The sequence below is a fragment of the Argentina silus genome (assembly GCF_951799395.1).
Source record: "Argentina silus genome assembly, chromosome: Y".
Lineage (NCBI taxonomy): Eukaryota > Metazoa > Chordata > Actinopteri > Argentiniformes > Argentinidae > Argentina > Argentina silus.
The window spans coordinates 45,467,754-45,486,187 of record NC_139654.1 but is presented as its reverse complement, the minus strand read 5'-3'; the positions used below and the strand labels follow the sequence as shown (position 1 = coordinate 45,486,187).

Below are 18,434 nucleotides of genomic sequence, written 5' to 3'. Positions count from 1 at the left end.
CGATTTAAGTTTTAAGCTTTTAAGTATTCTGTAGTATGGTCCCAAACACAACTTGTGCGTTGCCAATGTTTGACAACATCCTGGATTCTTATTGGTTGAGGCTCCTATATTGCCTCTGAGCACGTCTCAAACTGCATGAATAAAGAGGAGCCACGACATGTCAGAATTCAAATCGGAAGTGATTGTGTCTTCCCTCCATGTCATTGAAAGGGCAAAAATGTAATTAAAAAAATAAAGAAAAAAAGGGTTCTAAAAGGATTCTTTGGTTGAATAACTCTTATGGGTTCCATTTGCAGTGCCCTGCGTAAGTAATGGGCCAAGCATTTTTTCTTCTTTTGCATTATGCAAATGTCCAAATTAAGCACTCATGTTCAGTATTTGGTCCCCAATCCTTTGTATGCAAAAGTGCAAAAGTCTGTGACCCATTGACCCAACCAGACGCTGGGTATCTTCTCTGGTAATGCTCTGCCAGACCTATATTGCAGCGATTGTTGTTTGTTTTTTTAGGATGTTTTGCCCTCCTCTTCAGCAAATTAAATGCATGTTCTATAGGATTCTATAGGATTCTCTTTTTGGCCCTGAATAATTTCCTAGTTGCTATGGCAGTATGTTTTGGGTCATTGTCCTGCTGTATGGTGAAATGCCGTCCAATGAGTTTGGAGCAATTAACTTGTACTTGGACTGACAAGATGTTTCTGAACACTTCTGAATTCATCCTCATCAAAGGAGACAAGTGAGCCAGTTACAGTGGAAGCCATACATGCCCAAGCCATAACACCCCCTCCCCCATATTTCACAGATGATGTGGGATGCTGTGGATATTGGGCAGTTCCTTTTTTTCTCCACACTTTACACTTGCCATCACTCTGGTACATGTTTTTCCAGAACTCTGCAGGCTCTTTTAGGTACTTTTTAGCAAACCGTAACCTGGCCAGCCTGTTTTTGTGGCCAAGTAGTGGTTTGCACCTTGCAGTGTAGCCTCTGTAGTTCCGCTGGTGAAGTCTTCTGCGGATGGTAGTCTCTGACTCATTGACGCCTACCTCCTGGAGAGTGTTCCTAATCTATGGGGCAGTTTTTTTTATTTTTATTTTTTTATTATGGTGAGCATTCTTTGGTTATCCACGAGAAGTCTTCCTTGCCATTTGCGATTTCTTAGCTCACCAGTGCTTTCTTTCCTTTTAATGAAGTTCCAAACTGTTGATTTTGGTAGGTTTAAGGTTTTGGCTATGTTTCATTTTTTTCTGATATTTCAGCATCATAATGGCTTCCCTGACTTTCAATAACATCTCTTTGGTCCTCATGTTGACAAGACACCAATAGCAGACTGCACAAATTATGTGATGGAACACACCTGACGAACACACCTGTCAAGCCAATTGTCCCATCACTTTAGTGTAGCCTGAAATAGGGGGATTATGCATAAAAATGTTGTAATTTCTGAATGATAAACCAATATATACACAAATAACATCAAATAAAAGATGAGAATCTCTACGTTCTCATTTCAACTCCAAAAAGAAGAAAAAATGCTTCACTGTCCCATTACTTTCGCACGGTACTGTATAACCTTCTGTGGAAAAGGGTTCTACATGGAACCCAAAAGGTTTCTTCAAAGGGAGAGTGGAAGAAGAACCCTTTTTGGTTCTAGGTAGCACTTTTTTTCTAAGAGTGCAGGATCTGTGATGGGTCTGTCTGTCTCTATCTACGGTATATTCGCTTGAATGCCACAGCCTATTTGAGTATTGTTGCTGACCATGTGCATCCCTTCATGGCCACAATTGACCCATCTTCTAATGGCTACTTCCAGCATGATAATGCACCATGTCACAAAGCAAAAGTTGTCTTAAACTGGTTTCATGAACATGACAATGAGTTCAGTGTTCTTCAGTGGCCTTCCCAGGATCTGAATCCAATAGAACACCTTTGGGATGTGATAGAACGGGAGATTCACATCTTGAAAGTGAACCTGAAAAATCTGCAGGAATTGAGTGATGCAATCATGTCATCATGGACCAGAATCTCAAAGGAATGTTTCCAACATCTTGTGGAATCAATGCAACGAAGAATTGAGGCTATCTTTGTTTTTGCTGGTGTGTAGGATCTATGATGGCCGTCAGCCCATCCTGTGTATCATGGACACAGCCATGATCAAAACCATCCTCATCAAGGAATGCAACTCCCTTTTCACTAACAGGAGGGTAATACGCTGAATTGAAGTTGTTGTATGGGGAAAAAAACATAAGGACTCCTTAAATAGATAATATCATTGTTATTATAGCATTATTAATAGTAGGTTAATCTTCCAGTATATAATTATTATTATTTTTCTAGAATATCTATCTCAAAGGGCCTCTGTATGACGCCGTGTTTATCGCTGAGGATGATGCATGGAGACGGATCCGCAGTGTCCTGTCTCCCTCCTTCACCAGTGGGCGGATCAAAGAGGTACAGTCCCATCTCTCCTCTCCTTCTTTCATTCATTCCTTTATACAACACAAATAAATGAATGACTAACAACTCTGATGCGCGCGCGTGTGTGTGTGTGTGTGTGTGTGTGTGTGTGTGTGTGTGTGTGTGTGTGTGTGTGAGAGTGTGTGTGTGATTTGTACTATGTGTATAGTGTGTATTCATTGTTGTTTGTTGTTGTGTGAAGCAGCAACTTTAATTAATTAATCCAAGACAAATTTTCATCCGGGACAATAAAGTATATTTGATCTTATCTTCGATAAGTTCAGTGGTCAGATGAGTATAGAATAATAGTTCATCTTTGGAGTCACTTATTCTTTGACATAATGTATCCTGTATGGATGTATATTCTCAGGCTATATAAACATTAAAATAATTCCTGTTTCAAACATGATATTAATATATGTTTTGCACATATTAATCCACGTATCAATCATGATATTTTTCCATGTATCCTTCCCAACTCAGATGCTCAGGATCATGAAGCAGCACTCTGGTAACTTGGTCAGCAATCTGAAGAAGACGGCTGATAACGATGAGCCCATTGAACTAAAGGAGTGAGTATTTATCTCCGAGACGATAAGGTGAATTTGTAATTTCAGTGAACTCCCCGTTTAATTTTGTAGTTGTGGTTCTGGTAGTCAGAGATTGTGTGGTTGTGTTCCAGGTTCTTTGGACCATACAGTATGGATGTGGTCGTCAGTACTTCATTCAGTGTCGACATCGACTCCCTCCACAACCCCTCCGACCCCTTTGTGACCAACATCAAGAAAATGCTCAAGTTTGACATCTTCAGCCCACTGTTCCTCACAGTCGGTACAACTGCCCCCATATAACTTTCAGTCATTTTGTGCTTAATAAATGAAGCTATTGATTTCATTGATTAGACTGACATAAACCACACTGCCAATGGTTTGCGCTCTACTCATTTGACAAACACATGGGCCCTGTCCAGAACCAACCTCTAGTTCCTAAATGCTGGACACTTGGAGATCTGAGTGGATTGGATACAGAAGTGTCTAGGGATAGAGCCTAGGAGTTGTTTCTGGACAGGGCTGTGTATTGAATAGGATTGGAGTCACGTATCATGGTATTTCCTGTTCCTGTTTGTAACCGTGGCATTTCCTGTCCGTCCAGCATTCTTCCCCTTCATGGGTCCTGTTATGGCAAACAAGGAGGTATCCCTATTCCCTGCCTCGGTCACAGATTTCTTCTACGCTGTCTTTCAGAAGATCAAGTCCAATCGCGTGGCTAGCACCAGGAAGGTATGTAACTGATCAAATATACGATCTTCAGCCAGTATTGTGTAATACAATTGTAGAGATTTGGTAGCATCTGGTAGTTCTCATGTGATTTTGATCTGACGTAAGCCTGCTTCCAGAGTCGGGTAGATTTCCTGCAGCTGATGATAGACTCGCAGAAAGACAGCAACTCAAAGGGAGAGGAGCAGAGTAAAGGTGCCTGCCTTAAACACACACACACACACACACACACACACACACACACACACACACTGTATACTAGCATCTAACACACACACATACAGTACCTGCCTCAAACACCTATACCTACAAACACACCTACCACCCCATTTCTCCCATCATCATAGGATTGAGTGACCATGAGATCTTGTCCCAGGCAATGATGTTCATCTTTGCTGGCTATGAGACCACCAGTAGCTCTCTGTCCTTCCTGGCCTACAATCTGGCAACCAACCCTCACATCATGACCAAGCTGCAGGAGGAGATAGACACTGTGTTTCCCAACAAGGTAACCCCTCTGCAGACTCCTATATAGTACTATTCATGTGGAACAGGTGATAGTGACAGTGACAGTGTGATAGTGACATGATAGTGACAGTGTTTTAGAGGGTACTGATGAGTGTGTAACCCCTGTGCACTGCAGACTCCTACAGATGGTTAGATAGGTGACAGTATTTTGCAGTGTGCTAATGTGTCTGTAGCATCCCTGTGCAGACTTCTGCCCAGTATTATTCATTTGAAACAGGAAGTAGATAGGTGTTGTTGGAATCTTCAGAATAGTTAAAAGGCCAGTACCTGAGGACCTGAGGGATCTACAGGGTATATACCTTAAAAGCATGTCTGACATGCAGTGGTGTGCATGACCATAGAGTGATTTCTAAACTAATACAATTATCTTAAAATAAATTATAAAACTAACAGGTAATCAGTGCAGAGACTTGTGTGATATGTGCTCTCCATCTGACTCGTGCTGCTGCATTTTGTATCATTTGCCAAGAGCTTTCTTTGGTCGACCAGACAGGAGAGTGTTACAGTAATCAAGGTTGCTAGTAATACAAGCATGCATTCGTCTCTCAGTGTCAGCCTGGGAGAGGAAAGGTTGCACCTTTACAGCTGTGTTCTGTAAAGGTCCATGTAATATTCAAGCGTTCTAAAAGCTTCCTAACGGTTGTAATGACTATCTTTAATCGGTAGCGATCAGGGAACAAGATCCCTTATAATAAATCCCTTATGAATAAATATTTCATTTACGGACGCTGTTTTGGTTCGGAAAACACGCTTTTTAAAATGCAGTGTCCTACCTGACATTCGGTTTGCATATAAACATGTTGTGAGTGCCAGGGGTGTTCTAGGGGAGTAGACTGACCTTTCTCTGGTGGCTGCCTCTCCCAATCGTGTGCGCATGTAGAAACACAACAGCTAATGTCCAACACTGCAAGTTCATTTCGGGGGGATATATTATTATTAGGGAGGATGTTGTTGTTTGGACAACTTCAGACAGAATTTCTCCACGATGGCAGATTTCCGGCAAACTTACTTACTCTTCTTTAAGTGATACAAATATGTTTTAGTCACATTCTTGATATGGGTTTCAAAATTAAGATCTGAGTCAATGGTAACACCTTGTTTTTTTGCCTGGTGCTTAGTGTTACTGTAAGTAGTGTCTTTAAGTGTGCAGACAGTTTGACCAGGACAAGGACAAAGAGCATTTTGGCATCAGCATTAATTAATTAATTCTAAGGTCATTAAGAACCTAGTTAATAACTTAACAACATAGTGCTATCTCAGTGCTATGATCGGCACAAAAGCCAGATTGGAACATGTCAAAGGTACAGTTGGGAAGAAGGAGATTATTTAACAGTTTGAACACCTTTTTTTCAAGAATTATTATTTTTTTGCTTAAAAAGGGAAGGTTGGAGATTGGCCTAAAATCGCAAAGGACTGAAGAGTCTAAGTTACTTTTCTTCAGGAGGGGTTTCACCATGGTAGTTTTAGGTGCAGATGAACAGACCCCCACTTTGCTGAGCATTTCTGTATGACCACTGCAAAAGAGTTCATAGTGCTTCCATGTGGTGGAAGGTGGGGTAACAAGTCATCAAACACATCTTCAGGTCTTGCCTGAGTGATCCTCCTCACCTAATATTGGTTCTCTTATCTCAGAAGTATGTTGCAAATTCCTCACATTTGTAGGTGGAGAGCAGATCACCAGGTGTCTTGTGGGCGGGATTTATAAGGCTGTCAATCGTTGAAAAGAGCACTGTTTGAGTTGTTATGATTCATTATCAATTTTGAGAAATGATCCCGTCTGTCTTGGCGTTTTTTTATTGCCTTATTAAAAGCAGAAAGATGCTCTCGAAGAATATCAAGGTGGACCTGCAGTTTTTGTCCGCTCAGACTTTCTGCAAATTCTTTTAAATTTGGCCACAGCCTTTTTCAGTTTGACTGGTGCTACAGAGTCGATAGTTGCCCTTAGTTTGGTGTTGAAGCTGGTTGCTAAATCATTATCACAGGAGGAAGCTGTTGATGGTGTACTATTCATATTCATATTCATCATGAAATTCTCATCTGCTCAGCGACATGGCTAGATAAATAATAGAGTGAAAATATATTTTTCCCCACTTCTAATAGACTGACATGCATTCATGTTTAGCCAGGTTTCAGATAAAAACATTACAGTGCAGCTTTCGCTCTGAGATAAGATCAATAAAGGTTTTGCCAGATAGGGACCTAATATTCAAAAGCACCATGGTAATGTTCTCTGGGCTGTTCGGTGCTGCCCGGCCACAGTTAATGGAATGGATACCAAGTTATTCACATTTGAACCACCTGACAGTTTTCTTGTAGTCTGTCGACTGTGATAGGAAATAATAGACTATAGCACATTCAGTATTCCAAGCAGTCAATCCACTAAAAGCAGCCCAGTTTAGTGGCATTTTGACTTCTGATTGATCCTTGTGTACATCTATCATTTACATTGTTCAGTGGAATCTAAATGTATTTTCTTCTAACTATCAAGATAACATTATTTAGCGATTTTTTTGTTTATTCATGTATAACAAAAAAGCAAGACACTATTACACACGTACATTGAAAGTAATGGCGTTCTGTATGCGGGTGTCATGAAATTAGGCTATGCAGATTAGAATAAGTATAGTACTGTGTTCATTTCCCCCCCAAAAAACACAAAAAACTAACAGCTCTTCAGATTTGCGACGAAAAAGAGTTAGTTCTGGGCTACGGCTACGTGAACGACCAATCACTAGTGCTCATGTGAGTGTAATATCCCTGTGCAGGCTCCTATCCAGTACGAGGCTCTGATGCAGATGGACTATCTAGACAGCGTGATCAACGAGTCTCTCAGGTTGTACCCCATCGACTTGAAAGAGTCGCCAAGAAATCTGTTGAGATCAGCGGCATCACCATCCCCAAGGGTATGGTCGTCATGATACCCATCTGGACCTTGCACCGTGACCCCGATGTGTGGGAAGACCCAGAGGAGTTCAAACCAGAGAGGTAATGGGCCACATCTTAACCACAACCACAATATCAATCACAACAGCAACGATAAGAGCAGTGTTCCACAAACAACCATAAAACAAACCTAAATGCGACGACCAAACACAAACAGGTTTCTTCAACCATGTATAACCATCATATTACTGTGATTTAATTGATATGTTCTTTAACCCCTACACCGTGTGTAGGTTCAGTAAGGAGAACAAGGAGAGCATCGACCCATACACCTACATGCCGTTCGGGTTGGGCCCACGGAACTGTATCGGGATGCGATTCACTCTGGTATTGATGAAACTGGCGATGGTGGAGATTCTACAGAGGTTCAACTTCACCGTCTGCAAAGAGACAGAGGTGAGACAAAATAATGATACAATGATTGTAAATATAATTTTGTACCTATGACTTTGTTGCGTTTCTATATGTAGCAGAGGTGATTTTGGAATCACACTCGCGTGATGAGGTAGCCCTGCCTGAGACATGTAAACTGAAGTGTCGCCCTCAGACCTTGAGGATGTCCTCTTGGCTTAATAGTAGCGTTTGTGTCTTCCACATGGGAGACCCGGGTTTGAACCCCCATACTACAATTCTGTACTTGCGTACTGCATGAGTATGTACTCCCCATTTAATTTCCCAGATTGCATTTTTCAGTACTAGGCGCCAATCATCCTCAGTATAGGCTACCTACTAAATGATGGAAGTGTGAGATTTAAAAAAAAGCTATTTGTATTTCTGCAAAACTCCCTCGAGACTTCATAGGGCCATTTTAATGTATGTCGACCCAAGAGAGGTTGTCCAGGAGTTTGAGTTTATTTGAATTTATAGTGCAATGCTACCCGAACGTAACAGTGACACTGTGTTAGGTAACATTCATAGTGTAACGCTGACATCTGTTTTACTCGTTCCTTCATACTTTAACTGTGTGTCAACTCTCACCAGATCCCCATTGAGATGGACCTGTTCCGCTGCCAGGAGTCCAACGACAACCAGCTCAAAGCAGACAGCCAGTGATGAGGATCTGCCCTGCTGCAGGTCTCTCAGTTATTATGTTACACATAGATCTAGGATCAGCCCCAACACTAGCCCCAAAAGCACTTTGAATTGCCTCTGTGTATGAAATGTGCTATATAAATAAACTTGCCTTGCCTTGCCTTGCCTTGCCTCGCCTCTGGGCTCTGCTGCTACTGTATGCTGCTCTCTTTGTATCTGTCTATTAGTGGAGGTCCAGGACTCGTTGTACAGAGACAGTTGTTGTCTGTCGTCTGCAGTGCAGGGATTTGCATGTGACTTGTGTATGTTTTGTACTTGTCTGGTAGTGGGTCTCTATCATCACGCTAAAAACGTGTGTATAATCACAAACTAAATCATAACATGAGAATGAACAACATGCCATCAAAACATGACAATAAATAGGTGTTAGATTAGATTCAACTTTATTGTCATTGTGCAGAGTACAAGTACAGAGATAACGAAATGCAGTTAGCGTCTAACCAGAAGTGCAAAAAAGCAGAAAAGTGCAATGTGAACAATATATACAGGTAGAGCAGTATAAGCAATATATGAGCAGTATAAGTAGTGCAGTATAAGCAGTATATGAGCAGTATAAGCAGTATATGAGCAGTATAAGTAGTGCAGTATAAGCAATATATGTATTAACAGTAACATTATAAGCAGAATAAATACAGAATGCAGTATGAACAGTATAAGCAGTATATGAGCTGTATAAGTAGTGCAGTTACCAATGTATTGGGTCTATCTATGGGTATCGTAGTGCAGCAGTAGTCAAAATGTACCTGCATTTTATCGGTTGAAGTGCCATCTCATCTGTCATAAGATTTGACTTGTAAAACTGAAAAGTAGGATACAACTAATAGCCTAAATGTATAAACACAGACCACAACCAAAAAACAACATGGGAAAATCGTTTACGCATCCTCTGCAGCAGGAACAGTGCAGAGAAAAAGTATGTACAGTAAACCCCATAACTGAATACACTTCATACGCTTCAGCGCGACACAGAACGCCTATACTGCAACAAAGTAAAAAGATGAGACAGACACGTGTCTTCAATAACTTGCATGTTTAATCAAAATACAAGCATTCGGCACATCGTTAACTTGTAGGAAAGTTTAATCAGGTTTTATCAATTGTATTATTTTAAATGTGAAATAAATAGCATCAGTGCAGAGGCTATAACACACTACAAAAGTCACATTAAATCACGGAAAGTAGGCTAGGCTAATTAACGGAACTATATGAATATACAGCCGGAGCCCAGTCCAGGGTTCTGAAAGCGACAAGTAACAAGTGTGCCCATCAACTGTCTAGATATTAGGCCTATACGTAACATTTAGTCCTCCACTTTATATCACAGCCAGTATAACGTTTAAAATGACTACAAAACAAAAGCAATATAGTCTACAGTGAACGGCGCATTGTCCATTTGTCATACATGTCCAAACAGACCTGCTCACTTGAATAGGAAAGTAGCGCGGCGGTTCGTTGCTTCAGCAAACCTCTCGATGACTTTACTGTTGAAATCCATCTGTCCCTGGATCAATGCATTTTCAATGGAAATCATGTCAAGGCCGTTCAGTCGCTGGTGTCTGTTCTGTTCTGACAGATGTATAATGTCTTTGAATCCAGCCGATGCCCAAATAGTCTCCACCAAAAATCATACATGGGAAACAGAACAGCGCATGTTTCGAGGTGGTAGCGGTTAGCCATCTCTTTTTGTCAAACCATTCCTGTTGGCCCTAAACGTTTTATCTCCAACTTCTCTTCCAAAGGCAATGTACTGAACCGCATGGTCAACAAATAATCTACACGATTCATTGTGAAAACTTTAGCTAGCTAGCATTAGCGATAGACGTACAGTAGATGAACTGAATTGCTTTGTGATTATTTCCTGTCATGTCAGACCACGTTAACGACATTAGCGTTTAATAGTTTTTCGCCACCTGTTGCTAGGCAGAATTCATACCCAATATAATTTGCGTGAGGTTTTCCCTGCTTACGCCAATCACGCTCACGTTGTTCCCCTCGCAACGATGGGGCAGAGTGCTCCGCTGCCCCACAGCAGAATGACGGGACAGAGAGCGCAGTCCGCACACACTAGTAATTACTAGTAATTAGTAATTACTCCAAAAACAGCACTATACGAATTATGAGTCAAGTTTATTATATTTATACACACCAATTTCACCATTTAATCTATTTTGTATTAAATATAAAAGACTTATTATTATTACTAATAAAAAATAGGACTAATAATTGTTTCGTATTTGTAATGTACTTTATGAGACTTTATGTTTGTAATGTACTTTATAAAGAAAAAAACCCTGTATATCCCCAAATTTGATTCTATGCAATATGTTTTTTCAAATGTTGTATTTGTCTTGTAGGCTACTTTTGTGTAAGCCGTATATTGTGGGTAAAATGCACTATAAATTCAAATGAACTTAAACTTAAATGTGTATTGCAGTGGAATCCTAACTCGAGATCCGCGTGTAAATCGAATCAAATTCCCATTGACATGAATGCAAGATTTACGCGCGCGGATTTGGAGTTAGGATTCCACCCAAAATGCGTTGCTATTGGTATCATTATGACGTTGATATGTACACAGAATTGAGAATGTTCTGCAATAATACACAAAGTTCTTGAACTTTTAGTTTAGTGGCATAACGAGCTAAGACGCAACCTGAACCTGTGCAATCAGTATTACCAGAGTGAGATATAAAGAGATTATAACCGGAAGATTCGGCGCTTATACACAGCCTACTGACTGAGGTAGGCTAATGTAGGCCAGAGATGTAGTATAGTTGACATATAGTATAGTTTTATAACACTTGTATTTGTAAATACTTGAGACGGCATAGGCCGACTACCTTTACAGCATTTGGACAAGGGACGCGTAAAAATGTCACTGAGAGATATCTGTCACTAGGAGATGATATTCCCATTAAGTCGAATTCAGCGTTGGATATTTCTATATGCCTAAAAACTCACATCTTTAGAAAGGCCTTCCTTTAGGTCCTGTCCTCTTGTTGTTGTTAGTGTTTTGTTTGTGTTTTTGTTTGTGTGTCTATTGCACTCAACTGCACAGGCTTTGAAATTGTCGGCTACAAATGAAAAACACATTCCAAATAAAATATATTTTTTATTATTATTATGAGAGACCTAAATGCATGAATTGAATTAGGGCTATTTTAATTTTGCAGAGGTCTTCTGCTTATTAGCCTATAGGCTCCTACCTGTACCAGGCCGATTCCAGTTAATAAAATGTGCCCATTATATGGCCACTGATATTTGACCTGTTGGCCACAATTGTAGGCTATATTTCAAGGCGTGTCAACAAACATAGCCAGCCAACCCACACTGGAAGCTTTTGCTGACTCTAACATAGGCCTCTGACAGGACCAAGTCACTTCGAACCATTGCATCGAACGCTGATAAGAGTTGTTAGGCAGTGAATTACCATGATAGTCATTCCAAACCCATTATGACGCCAGCCGAACGCACATTATAGATAATAACATTTCTTTGCTGCCAATCGGTGTACTGGTATTTGTTGACTGATTCAGAAGGGCAAACTCAAAGATTGTTATCCCTTTCTCATTTGGGGAATCTTTCTGACATTCCTGTTGCATTATAGTATGGGTGTGTGGAGATTATTTCAATCATTTTTGTTTGTGTTCTATCTACTGTAGGTGCATAAAAACAATGGAGGTGAAAATATATATGAGTATTGAGGATATCAGGAAGGAGCATGAGAGGATTAAGACAGAGAAGGCAGAGTTTGAGAAAAAGATAGAGGAATATGAGAAACAAAAGAGAAGGGACCAAAAAGTTAGGCAGAGGGAGGAGGAGATCCTGGCCAGAAAGGCAGAAAGACTGCAGGAGGACAGGAATGAGTTCAATAGGGAGAGGGAGGAGATGGACAGTGGGATCAAGATCCTCATGATGGAGATTGAGAAAGAGAAGGAGTCCTCAAAGGAGATACTTAGAAAGGCTGAGAAGGCAGAGGCAGAGTTAAATATGATGAGGAAGGAGAGCGTGAAAATCCAAAGAGACGGACAGAAGGTGGAGCAAGAAATGCTCAGGATGTGGAAGGAGAAGGAGACATTTCTCAAGGCCAAGAAACAGATGGAGAAAGAGATGGAGAAAAATATGGTGGCAGTCAAGAGGAGAGAGGCCCTGGTGATGGAGGCCGAAGAAAGACTTAAACTGAGCAAGGAAAAAGAGAAGGAAGAGCAGGAGGAGGAGACCTCAAAAGAGATGCTTAGAAAGACAGAGAAGGTCGGAGCAGAGTTGCAAATGATAAAGAAGGAGTGGATGAAAATCAAAAGAGACGGGCAGAAGGTGGAGCAAGAAATGCTTGGGATGTGGAAGGAGAAGGAGACATTTCTCAAGGCCAAGAAACAGATGGAAAAAGAAATGGAGGCAGTCAAGAGGAGAGAGGCCCTGGTGATGGAGGCCGAAGAAAGACTTAAACTGAGCCAGGAAAAGGAGAAGCTAGAGCAGGAAAAGTCGACCTCAATGGAGATGCTTAGAAAGACAGAGAAGGTCGGAGCAGAGTTGCAAATGATAAAGAAGGAGTGGATGAAAATCAAAAGAGACGGGCAAGATGTGGAGCGAGAAATGCTCAAGATGTGGAAGGAGAAGGAGACATTTAAAAAGGATAAGAAACAGATGGAGAAAGAGATAGAGGCCATCAAGAGGAGAGAGGCCCTGGTGATGGTGGCTGAAGAAAGAGCGAAACAGAGTCTGGAAAAAGAGAAGCTAGAACAGGAGAGGGAGACATTGAAGAAGGTGAGCATGGTGACGATTAGAGAGATGGTAGAGAACCTATAGACTAAGTAGATGAAGGTGATTGTTGCTAGTTTTACTATAGCATTTAGTCCATGACCTTCAACTCTCAGTTGAATTTGTCCAATTCTTGTCTCACCTTGCACTCCCCTCTGATGTTACTTTTTTAATTTCAGATGAACGATGGCTCCAGATATGCCCCAACCCTCATGTTCTCGTTGAGAGCGACTCCTCTGATGGCTCAGCTGGTACACAATCAGGCAAACCAGGGGACGAGCCTTTCTGTCAAAAGCCTTGTTGATGTGGCCCTGGCTGAGAGCGTGTGGGGGTGCAGAGATAAGACAGGGGACTGCACATGCCGACACCGTTAGCCTGGAAACCTCAACACAATTGGCCGCTATTTAGTGCTATGTGTGCTTCCCTTTCCCTTCACTCAAATGTTGTGGATGACATGTACATAAAGCTATACACTGGTGCAGGTGTGATGTTATGAGAGCTTTAGCATTTAGCATTTCCTGTGTCCAGGCGTTCTATTCACTTCTAATAGGACAAATGAAGGTACACTTGCCTCATAAGGCTCATTCTTGTTTCATTTGTCCTATTAGCTCCTACTGACCTCACTTTACACAGACACAGAGGAGGAGAGACTCAGACTCATTAGAAGTTTATTACTGGATCAGTTTACAAAACAAAACAAAACTGCATGGAGCGTACAGTACAGCAGAGCTTGGAGTACCAGACATGAACACACACCTCACATGCACACACACATCGGAGCTGTCACAGTGGTATACCTTGGATCACACACAGACACACACACACACACACACACACACACACACACACACACACACACACTCACTCTCTCTCAGGGCTGCATGCGGATAGCTCCATCCAGTTTGTTGACCTCTCCATTGATCATGGGGTTCTCGACCAGTGATGTCACCAGGTGGGCAAACTCTGCAGGGTCTCCCAGGCGCGAGGGGAAGAGCACTTGGCGGGCCAGGAATGAACGCACCTTCTCAGGTTAACCCGCCAGGAGAGGAGTGGAGAACAGACCTAAGGAGAGGGAGAGAGAGGTTGTCTGATATGGAGAGGAAGGGGGGGGGGGGGGGAGGAGTGTGTGAAAGAGTGCGTATGTATGTGTGTGTGTTTACTGACTGGGTGCGATGGTGACCACACGGATGTCCATGGGTGCCAGGTCTCGGGCGATGGGTAGAGTCATCCCAACAATACCCCCCTTAGAGGCTGAATACGCAGCCTGACCCACCTACATAGAGAGAGAGTGAGAGTGAAGGAAGGGGCTGTTGAGACAGTGTTTGTGTGTGTGTGTGTGTGTGTGTGTGTATGTGTGTGTGTGTGTGTGTGTGTGTGTGTGTGTGCGTGCGTGCATGGTGCAATGGAGGTCTTGGCGATCTGTTGGTTTTTGTGTGTGATTGGCTGACGGTACTGCAGCATGTTGACCTCTTCCTCACTGCAGGGTCTACTTCAGTTGGAGCAGTCAGAGAGCACAGCCTGGGCCCCTGCAACCAAACATACACCCTGAAATATGGTTTGGACAAAGGATCCCAATGTCAAGATAATATTGCTGTAGGGAGGCTCGTCTATGACACAATACCATGTGGAAATGTCAATGATTTTCTAAAGATGAGTGGATAGTGGATAGTGGATAGTGGATAGTGCCTGGTGAGGTCGCAGACTTCAGGCAGATTGTTGACCTAATACGAAACGTTAGTATTTTATTTGGACATTATATGATACTTTTGAAGCCCTGAAATAGTGGGAGTATGTTTACAAATGTTTTTTTAAAAACCCATTGAATTAAAGTTGAGAATCTCTACTTTGACCCCATAATAATTGTTTGATTTCAAATCCAAGTGTAGAGCTAAAAGAACAGAAAATGCTTCCTCTTTCTAATACTTATGAAGAGCACTGTATTCATGTTAATCAGTTGCTTCATTACTGTAATATGTGATGTGTTTTGAACTAGTATTTTGAAATACTGTTTTTAGGAGCCAATGATATAAAACAAGTGCATACATGTAAAGAACATAACACATTTTTAGAGGAGTTCAAATATGTAAAATTCAGTATTACTCGAAAGAAAATATTTGCCCAAAAATATTTGCCCCATAGTCCTTCTTGAATCAATGGGTCTGCAAACTATTAAAACCCGATAGGGATCAAACAGGCAGCAACTATTAGCAGGATGTTAAGATAAAGGCCGACAATAACATCACTGAGTTTTGCCCTCTGCGCAGGGATCCCCTTTCAATCATTCACTAGCCATGGCTTCAACTTCACCTCTCACATACTCTTTCGCCTGTGTTTCATGATCTGAAACACAGGTGTCATGACGGGATAAAATAATCACTTCAGCAGACGTGTCCGGGGTTACTCAGAAGAAGCGATTGAACCTGTAAAGATGGGTTACCTTCCGTACTTCTCCACCGAGACATGGACTCTCCTTGCCTTACTCATCTCTCTGATCGGAGTGTAAGAAGTTTTAATAAAAAATATTATTTGTTAGTTAGTTAGTTGTGATAATACATACAAATGATAGTATTGATAATTACAGTTATCTAACAGTTTCAATGATACCTATGACTTGATCGTTTTGCTTTTGTTTCAAGTCAGATTGTTGATTTATATTTATTCTGACCAGGTATGGATACTGGCCATATGGAATATTCAAAAAACTAGGCATTCCTAGTCCTAAACCCATCCCTTTCCTCGGGACGATAATGGGATATAAGAAGGTTTGTAGAGATTAAGCCCATAAACAACAACATTGTAGACTCATCCATGATGTGTGTTGTTGTGGTGAAAGCCATGGGAGCTGAATATGAATTGTTTTACCCAGAAAAATGGGCAATAAAGCTTTTGAACGAAAACGAAAAGAGAGGAGTGAGAGCCGGTCTGTAGTGGAAAAGGGCCATCATAGACTAAGCCACAGTTCAGGTTTATGACAAGCATTTATGAACTGGCTATTTTTTTTTTTTTTTTTTTTGTTCCCAGGGTGGTTTCACCAATTTTGACACAGAGAGCTTCCAGAAATATGGGAAACTGTGGGGCTGAGTCTGCTAAACTGATCCTGGTTATTGTTAACTATGATGGATATATGTATCTCTCAGTGTCTACAGTATACACTCTTAAACCAGGCGGACACCGTGCGATTTTCACAAACACAGACGATCCAACCGACGAAATGGTCTCATACACCAAGACAAATTATCTGTCTTGATGCAAGTACACTGCCCAAGCAACAATTTCATGCTTCCACATTAATAATTTGAATCTGTTATTGAGCGATTTAAGTTTTAAGCTTTTAAGTATTCTGTAGTATGGTCCCAAACACAACTTGTGCGTTGCCAATGTTTGACAACATCCTGGATTCTTATTGGTTGAGGCTCCTATATTGCCTCTGAGCACGTCTCAAACTGCATGAATAAAGAGGAGCCACGACATGTCAGAATTCAAATCGGAAGTGATTGTGTCTTCCCTCCATGTCATTGAAAGGGCAAAAATGTAATTAAAAAAATAAAGAAAAAAAGGGTTCTAAAAGGATTCTTTGGTTGAATAACTCTTATGGGTTCCATTTGCAGTGCCCTGCGTAAGTAATGGGCCAAGCATTTTTTCTTCTTTTGCATTATGCAAATGTCCAAATTAAGCACTCATGTTCAGTATTTGGTCCCCAATCCTTTGTATGCAAAAGTGCAAAAGTCTGTGACCCATTGACCCAACCAGACGCTGGGTATCTTCTCTGGTAATGCTCTGCCAGACCTATATTGCAGCGATTGTTGTTTGTTTTTTTAGGATGTTTTGCCCTCCTCTTCAGCAAATTAAATGCATGTTCTATAGGATTCTATAGGATTCTCTTTTTGGCCCTGAATAATTTCCTAGTTGCTATGGCAGTATGTTTTGGGTCATTGTCCTGCTGTATGGTGAAATGCCGTCCAATGAGTTTGGAGCAATTAACTTGTACTTGGACTGACAAGATGTTTCTGAACACTTCTGAATTCATCCTCATCAAAGGAGACAAGTGAGCCAGTTACAGTGGAAGCCATACATGCCCAAGCCATAACACCCCCTCCCCCATATTTCACAGATGATGTGGGATGCTGTGGATATTGGGCAGTTCCTTTTTTTCTCCACACTTTACACTTGCCATCACTCTGGTACATGTTTTTCCAGAACTCTGCAGGCTCTTTTAGGTACTTTTTAGCAAACCGTAACCTGGCCAGCCTGTTTTTGTGGCCAAGTAGTGGTTTGCACCTTGCAGTGTAGCCTCTGTAGTTCCGCTGGTGAAGTCTTCTGCGGATGGTAGTCTCTGACTCATTGACGCCTACCTCCTGGAGAGTGTTCCTAATCTATGGGGCAGTTTTTTTTATTTTTATTTTTTTATTATGGTGAGCATTCTTTGGTTATCCACGAGAAGTCTTCCTTGCCATTTGCGATTTCTTAGCTCACCAGTGCTTTCTTTCCTTTTAATGAAGTTCCAAACTGTTGATTTTGGTAGGTTTAAGGTTTTGGCTATGTTTCATTTTTTTCTGATATTTCAGCATCATAATGGCTTCCCTGACTTTCAATAACATCTCTTTGGTCCTCATGTTGACAAGACACCAATAGCAGACTGCACAAATTATGTGATGGAACACACCTGACGAACACACCTGTCAAGCCAATTGTCCCATCACTTTAGTGTAGCCTGAAATAGGGGGATTATGCATAAAAATGTTGTAATTTCTGAATGATAAACCAATATATACACAAATAACATCAAATAAAAGATGAGAATCTCTACGTTCTCATTTCAACTCCAAAAAGAAGAAAAAATGCTTCACTGTCCCATTACTTTCGCACGGTACTGTATAACCTTCTGTGGAAAAGGGTTCTACATGGAACCCAAAAGGTTTCTTCAAAGGGAGAGTGGAAGAAGAACCCTTTTTGGTTCTAGGTAGCACTTTTTTTCTAAGAGTGCAGGATCTGTGATGGGTCTGTCTGTCTCTATCTACGGTATATTCGCTTGAATGCCACAGCCTATTTGAGTATTGTTGCTGACCATGTGCATCCCTTCATGGCCACAATTGACCCATCTTCTAATGGCTACTTCCAGCATGATAATGCACCATGTCACAAAGCAAAAGTTGTCTTAAACTGGTTTCATGAACATGACAATGAGTTCAGTGTTCTTCAGTGGCCTTCCCAGGATCTGAATCCAATAGAACACCTTTGGGATGTGATAGAACGGGAGATTCACATCTTGAAAGTGAACCTGAAAAATCTGCAGGAATTGAGTGATGCAATCATGTCATCATGGACCAGAATCTCAAAGGAATGTTTCCAACATCTTGTGGAATCAATGCAACGAAGAATTGAGGC

At 41.3% G+C, this 18,434-nt stretch overlaps 2 pseudogenes across 2 annotated transcripts in view; both read left to right on the top strand.

Annotated features, from left to right (window-relative positions):
* Positions 1-18,434, top strand: part of LOC310824152 (cytochrome P450 3A27-like) — a 230,821-nt pseudogene that overhangs the window by 164,659 nt on the left and 47,728 nt on the right. The gene's annotated exons all lie outside the window — the stretch shown is intronic.
* LOC310823681 (cytochrome P450 3A27-like) overlaps positions 2,085-18,434 on the top strand; it is a 59,298-nt pseudogene continuing 42,948 nt past the window's right edge. Inside the window, exons 1-9 of the transcript in view lie at positions 2,085-2,198; positions 2,332-2,445; positions 2,935-3,023; positions 3,134-3,269; positions 3,672-3,731; positions 3,848-3,917; positions 4,076-4,236; positions 7,022-7,241; positions 7,433-7,595. The product of the transcript in view is annotated as a cytochrome P450 3A27-like (transcript). The remainder of the gene's footprint in view (positions 2,199-2,331; positions 2,446-2,934; positions 3,024-3,133; positions 3,270-3,671; positions 3,732-3,847; positions 3,918-4,075; positions 4,237-7,021; positions 7,242-7,432; positions 7,596-18,434) is intronic.